Below are 13,219 nucleotides of genomic sequence, written 5' to 3'. Positions count from 1 at the left end.
TCCTCTATTGCCCGAGCAGTGAGTCGAGCCATCCTTGCTGTGAATCTTCCTGGCAGGTGACGATCTGTGTTACATCGTCGGCATACATGACATACTCGCTGCCGACGATTGGGGGTGGCAGGTCAGCCGTGTAGAGTGTGTTAAGGGTTGGTGAGAGACAAGAACCCTGAGGCACGCCGCTCGATAGTGAGAATTCTTCTCCAAAATGTTCTTGCATTTTGATTTTGGCTCTGCCTTCCATAATGAAGTTGCACAGCAGATGCGTCAGATTTTCGGGTAGCCCCAGTTGTATGATCTTATACTGCAGCCCTGCGTGCCAAACTATATGATAGAAGCCGTGTGGCGCTGGTGGGCAGGTGGCACAACAAGTACCCATAATGCCTCCCCTACTACTACTACTTTGCTGTCGCTCGGAATCGAGTATGACGACCATCCAGCTATGATACAATGATATAAGTTATGAGGGATGTCACCTAGGTTAGTGAGTTTTGAGGTGACTAAAGAGGACGATAATGGACCGGCAGATTCGTTCACATTCTCTACACATGTGGATGGCTGCATCTAGTGCGGGAGGGGTGGTGGAAGCGTCTTTCCGGCGTTGGCGCTTGTCTGCCTCGTTTTGCAATCGGGCTAACTCAAAAGTATTGAAACCTTCTCGTGTGGTGCTCTTCCAACCGTTGCGATGTGGGGTAATCAACTCCCACGTTAAGGGGTCGATTTGGCACTTTTTCAGGTTTGTCTTAAGGCTATTCTTATACCTTTTCAATTTCCCGCCGGCGTTACGTTTACTATTCGATAGGCGACTGTAAATTAGTTGCTTTGGCAGTCTACTGTCATCCCTCCGGGTAACATGGCCAGCACAGCGTAGTTGTTCACGGATAATGGTAGCCTCGATTCTCCAACAGTTGGTGTCAGCAAGAATACTGGCAATTGTTCTCTTGTCTTCCCAGCGAACACGGAGGAAAGAACGTAAACTATGTTGGTGAAAGTTTTCAAGTGCCGTGAGCTGCCGGCTGTATATGACCCATATCTCACTGCCATTTAGCAGGGTGGGGAGGATCACTGCTCGATATACGTGTAACTTTGTAGATAATTTCAGCTCCTTACAGCTGGAGACACGATTTCGGACTCTGCCAAAGGCTTGAGATGCACATCTGATCCGATACTGAATCTCTTCATGGATGTCTGCAGTGGTGGACAGGTGGGTGCCGAGATTCCGAAAGTGGTTAACAAACAATAGAGAGGGTAGTACCGTTAAGCTGGATGGATAGTGGAGGTGTTTCTGAACCAGGGGCAGGCTGAAAGAAAAAATGAGTCTTACGTACATTCACCTCAAGGCCGAATTGAGCATACGCATCTGCGTAGGTGTTCAGGATCTCCAGTAGGTCGTGTTCAGTTTGAGCAACAAGGGTGAGGTAGTCTGCATACTGAAGTTCAGTAATGGAAGTTGCCGACACCTTTGTTCTTGCCTGGAGTTGTCTTATGTTGAAAAGACCCTAACCCCGCCGGGTAAATTAGCACTAGCAGGAGAAAGGAAGGCAGCCAAGCAAATGGAAAAGAGAGTTGGTGTCATCACACACCTGTGTTTAACCCCTGTTTGGATGGGGAAGAACTCTGACTGGGTGCCGTTGTGCAGGTCACTGCAGTTCATGTCATCGTGGAGTTGCCTCACAATGGCGATGAATTTTGGTGGGCAGCCAAAACGGCTGAGTGTCCACCAGAAGGTTTCCCAGTTGACCGAGTTGAAGGCCTTGGTTAGGTCGATGAAAGCCTTGTACAGGTCACGTCGTTGTATCTGACGGACAGCAAAGATCATGTCAGGAGGACTCAGGCAATAATCTTGCCAGCTATGGACAGCAGCGAGATCCACGGTAGTTGCTACAGTCTGACTCCTTGTTCTTATAAATATTGATAATATAGCGTGTTTGAGAGCTTGGGGGATTTCCTCCTTTTCCTATATATTCTCCAGGAGAGTGGAGTCGGCTGATAAGCAGAGGTCCTTCTTCTTTATACAACTCGACTGTGATTCCATCGAGCCCTGAGGCCTTGTTATTTTTCATTTGTTTGATGACAGTAGGTACCTCATCCAGGGATGGAGGATAGCTGAAGTGGGTCAGTTCTAGATGCTGGGGAGCCTTCTGGGTAGTCAGGACATCAACATCGGTTTTTCGGTTGAACAGTGAATGAAAGTGCTCTTTCCAGCGCTGAAGGAGGCCTTCGTTGGCTCTAATTATAAAGATACCGTCGGATGAGCGGAGGAAGGGCTGCGCCACGAGTGATTCACCCATAGAATGTTTTAGTGGAATTGAAAAAAATTGTACATCTTGCGCTTATCTGCAAATTTTTATGTTTCACATGCCTTATTTTTAAACGAGTCGTTCTTTAGATTACGAAGTTCCCGCTGGGCCGCCGCTTTCTGCCAGTCAGTAAGGGCAGCACGTTTATCATCGATGTTTACACTGATTGCCGAGTCATTGTCATCAAACCAGTCCTGGTGTATTCTTACGATCTGACCCAGGGTCTCTCTGCAGGTTTTTGTCATGACAGTGTTGAAAATATCCTATTCGTCACTGGGATTTGCGATGTGTGCTGTTGGGTTGTATATCAGCTAATGTTCGAGCTGCTCTTTGAAAGCGTGTTCAGCCGCTGGATCCTCCAGACGCTTAGTATTAAAACCTCTTCTAGAGGTTTTGTGGCGACGTGAAGTGAGAGCTTGGCTCTGACAAGTCGATGATCAGTGTCACATTAGTCTCTGCCATTCATGGCACGGCAGATGAGGACATCTCGGCGAGTTATTTCTCTTACAATGATGTAGTCAATGAGATGCCAGTGTTTGCAAGTGTGGCAAGGCCTGTTACGGCTGGCACTTTTTTATATATTTTTTTATTTTTTTTTTTTTTTGAGGCTAAGGTGGGGAATGGATGGAAGGCATGCTGGGGCTCAAGGCACAGCCAGACATGAGGGATAGAGAAGTCACAACATACAGTCGTGGGGGGAAAGGTTGGAAAAGAAGTTTAATGAGTTAAACACAGGGGGACGACACCCCTTGTTTTACATATTACAGAGTTTTTTGGCTAACTAAGCTAACCTAGGATTTAGGATGAGGTTGTACGATGGATACTTTGGTAGACAATGGCTAGATTGATTTTACAATTACAAGTTTATTAAAATCTTATACTGTATTACGTTCTGGACTCACTAGATTGTGACTTGTTAAATGTGAATTTATATCATCTAAGTTTTAATCTAAGGTGGATCACTGTGGCGAACATAGATGGGTCGCGGGTTGGGTTGTTGTAGTGCGGGCAGACTCCGGGGCCACCAGGTGTGGGGTCGCCCTCCGTTGATGTCTTCCCCGCGTAGGTGGTCTGGGCTTTGAGGGTCGTCAAGGAGCTTGTCCCAAAGCTTCTTCCCTAGGCGATGGAACCTGAAGTTGAGGGCCTCTGTTTTATTTCTTAAGTGGATAGTTTCCACTGTCTCCTGGTAGGGTGGCGCTTGGCCACTGGCTGACCTGAAACACTTGTTTTGGAAGCTCTGTAGTTGTTGTAGTCTAGTCTTCCCGAGTGTGACGAGTGGTATATGTGGGTACTCCAACACAGGCCTCACCAGCGCCTTGTACAGGTCAAATTGTATCTTCTTAGGCATGAGTTTAAAACGTTTTAATTTGGCTGCGGCGACTTTGGCTTTATTTAGTCTGTCCTTCACGTGGGAAATGATGCCCTTCCGAGAGATGGTGAGGCCGAGCAGCCTGCCTTGTTTAGAGTACTCAATCTCTTCGTCGTCGATCATCAATGGCGCCGGCTTGAATTTGGCTATGGGTATGACCTTGAATTTCGTTTTGTTTGTTTTTATCTTCCATTTATTTTCATACTCCGAGATCTCCTCTATTGCCCGAGCAGTGAGTCGCGCTATCCTTGCCGTGGACTTTCCTGGGCAGGTGACGATCTGTGTTACATCGTCGGCATACATAACGTACTCGCTGCCGACGATTGGGGGTGGCAGGTCAGCCGTGTAGAGCGTGTAAAGGGTTGGTGAGAGACAAGAGCCCTGAGGCATGCTGCTCGAGAGTGAGAATTCTTCTCCAAAATGTTCTTGCATCTTGATTTTGGCTCTGCGGTCCGTAATGAAGTTGCTCAGCAGGCGCGTCAGATTTTCGGGTAGCCCCAGTTGTATGATCTTATACTGCAGCCCCGCGTGCCAAACTTTTTCAAACGCCTTGCTGACGTCCCTCAGTACTATGTTGCACTGCAGGCGGCCAGAATAATCCCGGGCATTAGGAACCTTGAGTATAGAGACAGGTTAAAGCATCTTAATTTGCACTCCCTTGAGAGACGTAGAGTGAGGGGCGACATGATCGAGGTGTATAAATGGAAGTCAGGGCTGAACAATGTGGACATTACAAAGGTACTCAAACTATCTAACCATTAGCGAACTCGTAACAATGGTTTTAAATTAGACAAATTTAGATTTAGGCGCGAAATAGGTAAACATTGGTTTGGAAATAGAGTAGTGGACGACTGGAACAATTTAACAAATATCATCATTAACTCGAATACGCTGGATAGCTTCAAACATAGGTTGGATGAATATATGAGCAATTGGGGCTGGGTGTAAATGAGACTGCCCAGTATGGGCCAGTAGGCCCGATGCAGTTTCCTCCATTCTTATGTTCTTATGTTCTTATTGGCGATCTGCTCATAGGCCTGGGCTATGGTGGTGGATGTGCCTCGGTACTGACGGGATTATGCACGTCTTAGTCCTCCAGATACACCCGCAACCGCTTGTTTACTATTTTTTCGAAGATTTTGGCTGGTACCTCTAGCAGCGATATTGGTCGAAAGTTTTCGACTTTATTTGGAGGCTTCCCTGCTTTTGGTGTGAGACGAATAACGGCGATTTTGTACATCTTAGGGAAGTATCCAGAGGCGAGGCAGGCGTTGCATATATGAGCAAACCTCTCTATCATGTAGTCAGGGAGTTGAGCCAGGATCTTCTTGTTAATGTGGCTTTGCCCAGGTGATTCGTTTTTAAACCCTTTTATGATGGCTGACACATCTGCAGGAACTATGCGCTCCGTCAGGTAGCTTCCGTCCACCAGTCTAGTGAAGTCAATCCGTGGGAGCGGCTGGAGCAGGTGCTGATGGTCCTGCAACTGACCTAAAATGTCCTCCTCAAACTCCCTGTCGAAGCCCTAGTTCTCCTGTTCACTTATGGCAAATATCTTCCGTAAATATCGCCGATATAGTTGTTCTTGGTTTTCCTCCTCGAATATTTTCACGTTGTTTTGGTCGAGCAGGTAAGGGACCGTGCTAGAGGTGGAACCCATCAGTCGCTTAATCCCTTTCCAGAATGCAGCAGAATCGCGGTAATTGTTGGCTGCCTCCCACACCAAGGAGGCCCACTTTTGTTCATGTAGACGTTTGCTCTTGTGCTGGATGTCCGTCTGTAGCTCCTGTAGCTCTTGGTACCAGTCTCTCAGCTCTTGCGTCCACCCGCGGATACTGGCTAGCTGTCTTCCGTCATCGTACTGGACACTGAGCTGCCTCAGCTGGTGACTAGTGTGAGGTTGGGGAATGGTCCTGTCACTGGTGGTCGGGATGTTGCTGTCCATCTCCGTCTTCACATCCGTGTACCATTATTCGACCGCGTCGTCGATGTCATTGGGGCTGGCTTCTTCCAGGTTTCTTCCCTGCTTGAGACTGAGAGACTCCTTGAAGGAATCCCAGTCAGCCCGTTTGAGGTTTGACCTGATGTTAGCGGGGATCATAATAGGATTGGATGAGAGCGTCACGACGACTGGCAGGTGACCGCTGGTACTGATGAGTCCAGCAGTAACGTGCCTGTTCAGGACGGCCTCGTTGTTAGAGAGGATTATGTCGGGTGTTGTGGCACTGGCACTACTGATCAGTGTCGGGAAATCTGGCCCGAGGTGTTACAGTTTTCCCCTTCTTATGTTGTCATACAACGCCACACCGACGTTGTTCTCATTACCGTGTCCAAGTATAGCGTGGCGCGCATTTAAGTCCCCTATGATATATGTTGGTTTTCTGTGGCGTAGCAACTGGTTGAGGTCTTGTGCGGATAAGTAAGGACGTCTGGGAGGTAGGTACATTGTGCATATGATAACAGGTCCCCTAATTGTCTCCACCTGTACTCCCAGAACTGAATCCTCGAAGACTGGCAACACTCTGTGACTCAGCCGTGACCTGATGGCCACAGCGACACCATCGTTCAGCTCACCCGTCATGTTCCTCTGGTATACAGTGTAGCCAAAAATTTCGGCTTCCTTTCGTCCTTTATGCCAGTACTATTTGACAGAATGATGTCTGGATCTAATTGAAAGTATAAGTTAGACAGTTCGTTACGTCTATTAAGGGACCAGTATTGGACATTATGTTGGACAATTTTCATCCTGCTAACGACTGCCATTTCGGGGACTGGAGTTTGGGGCGTCACTTGAAGTGCTTGCTTGGCTTCTGCCCTTTCCAGGGGGACGGAACTTCTTAGCAGAACCTTCGGACATCTGCTTGTCAGTTAATGGCGGGCCCTCGAACTTCTCGTCACCCGTGTACAGGAAGGTGTTCAGGTCCTGGGCCTGCATGTCGAAGTAATCAACTGATGCTGCAGCTCAAGGGTCTTTTTCGTCTGTGGAGTAAATCGCCATCATCTGGTCGCAACCATTGACTGTGGTTGCAGTCCGATGGTCACTGTCGTCGTTGGGAGTACATGTATTTGGGTCACGGACATTTATGGAGTCGTTGGAGCTGTGATCCCAGGGGGCCTGACTGGCCACGTCGGAGCTACGGTTATACTGACTTTTGCCTAAGTCAGGGCGGTCATGGTCTATTTCTTGCGTGGGTTGAGGTCGTCGATAAGTCGTTGAGTGGGTTACTGCCATCAGGATTTCTTTTGAAGGGACTTTGTCGCTTATTTCAATGGATGCAATGTTGTTCCTGGTTAATGTCTCGATGAGGTGTTTCGAGAATGAACCTGGATGAACCATGGTCATGTGATGGGCATGCAGGTAAGACAAGTATATAGTGTGTACATACTCACTGCGCCATGTACATGTTCTGGGTACTGAGTTCTAACTACAGGAGCGAACACAAACACCTGTAGAGTTTTTATAGGTTCTATTTGCTGGATATACAGAGGTCCGAGCAAAGACGACAGTTCCCTACACTCTCTATGGGCCAGCTGACCTCTCAGGCGACATGTGGCAAGTGATACATTAGCAGCTTCCAGGTGTCGCCAGGCACATTATCTAAGCGTGTGGTGACATGGTAAAAGGCATTGCCACACACTGCTGGCTAAATAAGTAATGTACATAAATGGAGTACATTCATAATAATCATACAACATACATAATATACATACATCTCCCCCCACCCCATACGCTCATAGGAAAGTCTTGAGAGGACATTTTCTTTTGGATCCGTTCTGAGCGTCGAGGGACTTAATCACTGGGGAGGATATGAGACTCAACACTGGTGACAGGGTCAGCAGAAGGCATTGTTACAGGCGGATAAAATAGAGGTTCCTCCACCACACACGACCACTGGGTAACCGCACCTGGTAGTCCCGTGACCTACCGAGACCCATGACTACGCCCACTTTGTCCCAACGTAGGGAGGTCGGGTCCTGAACACGGACTTGGGTGCCGACACTCAACTTGGGGAGAGAATGGGCGTGGTCGTTAAAGCGGGCGGCGACATCATGAGTACATTCGGCGGCTCGGCGATCACAATCCTCTGTCTTAGCCTGCCACTCCTTGGAGAAGGACTGAGGGTGAGCAGGGACGCAAGAACGGAGGGGGAGTCCATACAAGACCTGGGCAGGGGAGCGTCTGGTGTAATTGGGTGTGTTGCGGAGTTCATGGAGACCCCGGTCGAAGGCCTCACAGTCAATATTCCCAGAAGGGGCCATTATGAGGATGAGGTGCTTCAGGGATTTGACAGTAGCCTCAGCGTGGCCGTTGGACTGCAGGTAATGGGGCGATGACAACATATGCCGGACTCCCCATCGGTCAAGGAACACAGCAAAGTCCCGGCTTGTGAACTGGGACCCTCCGTCGGTTCGCAGGCATACAGGAACGCCCACGTCACGGAAGTAGTGGCGAAACTTGCTGATGGTGGCAGCAGCAGACGTCGTATCATTACTGCATTTGATGACAACAGGCTAACCAGAGAGACGGTCGAAGATAACAAGGAAGGACTTTCCTGACACACAGAAAAAGTCGGCCGACACGGACTCAAAGGGGCGGGTGGGGTTGTCGTCACTCATGAAGAATTTCCTGCTGCTGGCTGGGTTGTAGTACTTGGCAGGGCTCACACGCATGGACAGCATTGGAGATGTCGGAGTCGATGCAGGACCAGAACACAGTCTGTCTTGCACGCCGTTTGGTGGCCTCAGCTCCACGGTGACTGTCGCGAAGACGAGCCAAGACGTGGGCACGTGAGGCAGCAGGGACAACTACCGAAGGAGAGGTGTCACTGGCAAGAGGTAGGGGTAGGGCGACAGCAGGGTGGTTGCTGCTCCCTTCGTGCACCCTGTTGGCGTGATTTTCCTCGATAATAGGTTTTGGGAATTCCTGGGAGATGATGGCTAACTCTTGGCAATGTCTGTAGGACAGCCGAGGAGTCGGGACACCATTATGCACATCAATCCAGGCTTGACACGACCTGTTGCCAAAGGTGACATGTGCTTGGAGTAAACCTAGGGCTGGGTCCATCTGTGAACCATTTGCCATGAAGTGGAGATCCTTGGGAGGCGGTCCTAGATCACTTGGAGAGAGCCCCAAACATTGCAAATGCTGGGGACCGATGACTGCAGCATTAGCACTGGTGTCAGGCAGCATCTCGAGACGGGATGACACATTGCCGTAGGTCACGATGACGCTGATGTGCTGGGGAACTTTTGTCCTGGGACGCGAGTGGGAGTACCCTCCTAATATGGCTCGAGCGTTGTCCAGGTTCGTCATGCTTCTGATTGGACGACTGTGGGCGGCCCTCACTGGTGGAAGGGTGCTGGTGCTTTCACTGACGCTGTCCCTTGGGTTTGTTGGTAGGGCAACACTTGTCGTAGTGGCCCAGACGACCACACACATTGCACTGGACGCGTTTGGCTAGGCACCATACTGTGAGTGACCAGTGGCCCTTACGGTCACAACTGTTGCAGGTAGGCTCAGCATCTGGACACACCTGTGTTTCGTGCTGCTTACCACAGTTGTTGCAAAAGGAGCCGGGCGTGGGCGTGGTGGGCGAAGGTGTTGGGGTGGACTTCTTGTCCTTCTTGTACTGGGACATAGCCCGTACAGCTGTAGGGGGAGCTCGGATGGCAGAGGTGGCACACCTGGCAGCCTCATAGGAGAGACATTTTGTCAACACATCGTTAAGAGAAGAGGAAGAGTCGAGGGAGGTGAGGCGTTGGACAAGCTCCTCGTCCTTAACACCCATCAGGATTACCTGCTTCAACTGGGTCTTCTTGCACTGCTGGTGGTTACCTGGGCATGTGTCTACCTTTTCCGAAGCTCTCTTGAGTCGTACGTAAAAAGCGTCAAAAGTCTCGCCCTCTATCTGTCTACAGCTAAACAATTCCCTCCTGCGTAGAGCTTCATTCCACTGACCTTTCATGTGCCGTTGAAGAACATCCAGTACCTCCTCTACAGGCACCGAAGAAGTCGGGGGCACCTGCAATGTATGGTCCAAGACATGCTGCGTTTCCAAAGACAGGCACATACGTAGCTAAATGAGTCGTTTAGGCTGTGACAAGCTCTGGAGATCCACCATTGTAGCATAATCAGTCCACAGTCGCCGCCATTCACGAAAAGTCTGGAAAGTCACATCAGGCTTCAAGGTGGATGGGGATTGGGCAGCCGCTTTGGGTGGGGCTGGAGGGTGTGAAGAAGGCGTTGACGAGGTACCTGAACCAGCCGGTACCGAAGCAGTGGAAGAGCTTGGTTAGCAGTGAGGCGAGATATCAAAGTTTCAAACTGTGCACTATCTTACAATCACCTTTTTTCGTCCTCAACACGTCTTCTAGCTTCGTCCTCACGCCTTTCCTCCCTCATAAACTTCAGCAATGCTGAAGATCGAGGTGGAGGGCTTCAAGGTGTGGTGGGAGAAGCTGGAGCGTCTCGGTCTGCCTGGTCATCCCTCTCTGTAGAGCTGTCACTGTTATCTGTCTGACGCATGGCAGCACCGCTGCGTAAGGCACGAGACATAATTACTTAATCTGTGTACTATATCTCAAATCAGTGTTGACCGGTCAGCCCGTCGTATCAACAAGATCTGAGACAAAAAAATTAATTGAATACGCAGATAAGTAGATTATATATAAAATATATATAAACAATTGACTGCGGTCTGTGTGCTCGTGTGTGTGTGTGTGTGTGAGTTGGTGTGTTGGGCTAGTGGGGTGTGGAGGTGGGGGAGGCGGGGGGGTGTGGAGGGGGCCGGCGGGCTCACTGAATCAGTTACCCTCGAGACACGGAGCGAGGAGGGTGCGCTGAACGTTGCTCCTTAAAAATGTCCTGTACAAGCCTTCCACCTTGGGGAATCCTTTAGAAAAGGGTCCTCACATTAAGCACTGCACACACAAGGCACTTATATCACTTCACAGAAACTTGCTGTCACTGCAACACTTCTCAAACTCGCTGTTAATTTAAAACAAGTTTTTGGGGGAGACTTGGCGGTTGGTGGAGAGGCGGTTGGCGAGAGCGTGGGGGTCCATGAGCCGGTCTTGCCACAGACTTTACACAAAGGCACTTGCACTAATCCAGTCAATTAACTCACTGCGCCATGTACATACTCACTCCTCCATGTACATGTTATGGGTACTCAGTTCTAACTACAGGAGCGAACACAAACACCTGTAGAGTTTTTGTAAGTTCTATTTGCTGGATGCTGGGGTTGAATGAAAAGCGTTTCACTCTCTATGGGTCAGCTGGCTCTCGGATGCATGTGGAAATACATTAGTAGCTTGCGGATGTCGCCATTTTATCTAAGCGTGTGGTGACATGATAAAGGTATTTATACGCTGCTGGCTAAATAGTAATGTATATGTTGGAGTACATAATATACATACAGGAGATGCTCTTGGTGCTCTCGCCTGCGTCCTCATTGTTCCATTGACTAGTAATGCCTGTTTTGTTGGTCTTGATGGTTCTTATCTCTGATTGCAGGACTTCCGTGGTCTCTTTGGCATTGTTGGTTTTTGGGGATTCTGCTATTCTTTCTGAGCGTTTTTAGGGTTTGGCTGTGTCATGATAGTCTGACTGGTATGTTCCTTTCTATTGTGTGTAATTTCCTGTTTTTTTTGTTATTTCGTCGTTTTTTTTCTCTGTTTGGGTTGCTTGTTTCTGATTGGCAGGTGGTTGAGATATTAGCCACCTCGCAGATGACACACTTTTTGTGATTTCGCAGTCTTTGTGAAGTGCTAGTTTGATGAACACTCATATGACTCTTGTATGGGGTGTTCTTGTCATGTTTCATTGTATTTATAGCACTTCATACATTGTGGATAGGTATACGTTTGATATTCTATTTGGTGTGATGTGAGATGAGTGCTATACTTGACCCTTCTCCTTCATTTTTGCATTTTAATGTTCGCAGGAACTGATTATATTATTGGCATACATAGGGTAATCACAATCTTGATATTGTTTTGCTTTTCTATTTGTCTCTTTTTCTTCTGGTATTTGTTTTCCTACATCTTTTTCCTAACTTCTTACGATACAGGGTGAGCTTGGCCTTGTATATATCAGGACAATGACTTATTAACCGTTAGTTTTCATTTTGTCATGGCAGTAGACTTGGTGGTTTATCATCTTGTCACTGTTTGCTGTGAGGATGATGAACCATCTCTCAGATTCAAAGTATTTATTTCATTTTGGGTGCTTATTAGCTGCTTTCAGACCCTGGGTGGGTTCGGGATCTTAATTCCTTTGTGGGTCTGTAGCATGCTGAAAATCCTACTTATTCTGTCCACCTCAGTTAAACTCCATGGATGCCACCTTCTGTCCGATTGCTGGGCGAGTAAAGAAGGGTCTACGGTAGGTGAACAGACAATCCCTGAAGGGCCCAGCTGCCCTAACACCTAATAGTGGACACATTATGAAGCACTGCCACCCTTCTATCAGAAAATAAGTTGCCACCCCTTACTGTCTCTGGACTCAGCAGCCTCTGAGGGCCCCCCAGGCTTCACCACAGGGTTCACATCGTTACCAAACAGCAGAGACCCCTAGGCGAAAGGATAGGATATGGGGAAGAAGCGCAGTACAAGAATAATAATATCCATGTACAACTACAAGATAAAGCAGTCAGAGCTAACCCAACGTGAAAAAAACAAGACACAGTCATCAAGTAAAGGTCAGCACTTGAACTGAGAGGGAGCGACGCGCAACACGTCCGCTACATGAAGGTTGGGTGCACCCCTACTGGCACCCTATACCCAGTCCCTGATACCAGAGGGAGACCCTGTGGAAATGTTACGCACAGCCAACCTTCATCATGGTCAGTTACAAAAGGATAGGAGAGTGAAGTTTCTGTCCTGGTTATTCACTGTCCCCAGAAGACCTCGAACAGGGAGATATTGGTGGTGGATCTGATGCCAACTGTTTTATCGTTGCATCATTTTCGCTGAAATTGCGTTTGGTAGCCCAGGTCTGGCCTAAGATCTCAACTAGGAGCCTGGCTTATCTTCCTCTCGACCTGAAGATGCCTACGGCACGTCCTAAACCACAGGAGGTCTAGGAAGTTTGGCCTTCCAGGAGGGGGACGTGTTTCAATTGACCGCCCTTCAGTCTTTTACTCATAGGACGAGAGTCTTCACCAGAATCGTAAGGGGTTTTGGCCAGGGAGCTTCCTGCAAGGTAGATTCTCATGGACCTGGACGATTATTAACTCGACCTCGTCCAAGGAAGCAAGAAGAATCAAGCACAAGAGGGCAGAGGCATAACAGAACCATATCCGAAGTCTTCCCTTTCACCATCACAACAACTGGTGTGGCTGTATTTAAGTAACACCTACTGGGCTTTCCTCCGCCTCCTCAGACTACGCACGACGAATACTATGCCCTCTTTGCCTCCCTGTCGTCCAGCTTACTTTGCCGCCAGTGGGAGACTCCTCCCAGGCCCTCAACTATGCGGTAGAGGGGGGTACCCTGTCGTCTGTTTTTCAACCGCTTGACCAGGAGGTAAACGCGGCCATCCAGGTCGAAC

This window comes from Homarus americanus, unplaced genomic scaffold, assembly GCF_018991925.1.
Source record: "Homarus americanus isolate GMGI-L3 unplaced genomic scaffold, GMGI_Hamer_2.0 scaffold6317, whole genome shotgun sequence".
Lineage (NCBI taxonomy): Eukaryota > Metazoa > Arthropoda > Malacostraca > Decapoda > Nephropidae > Homarus > Homarus americanus.
This window is presented reverse-complemented; position numbering follows the sequence as displayed.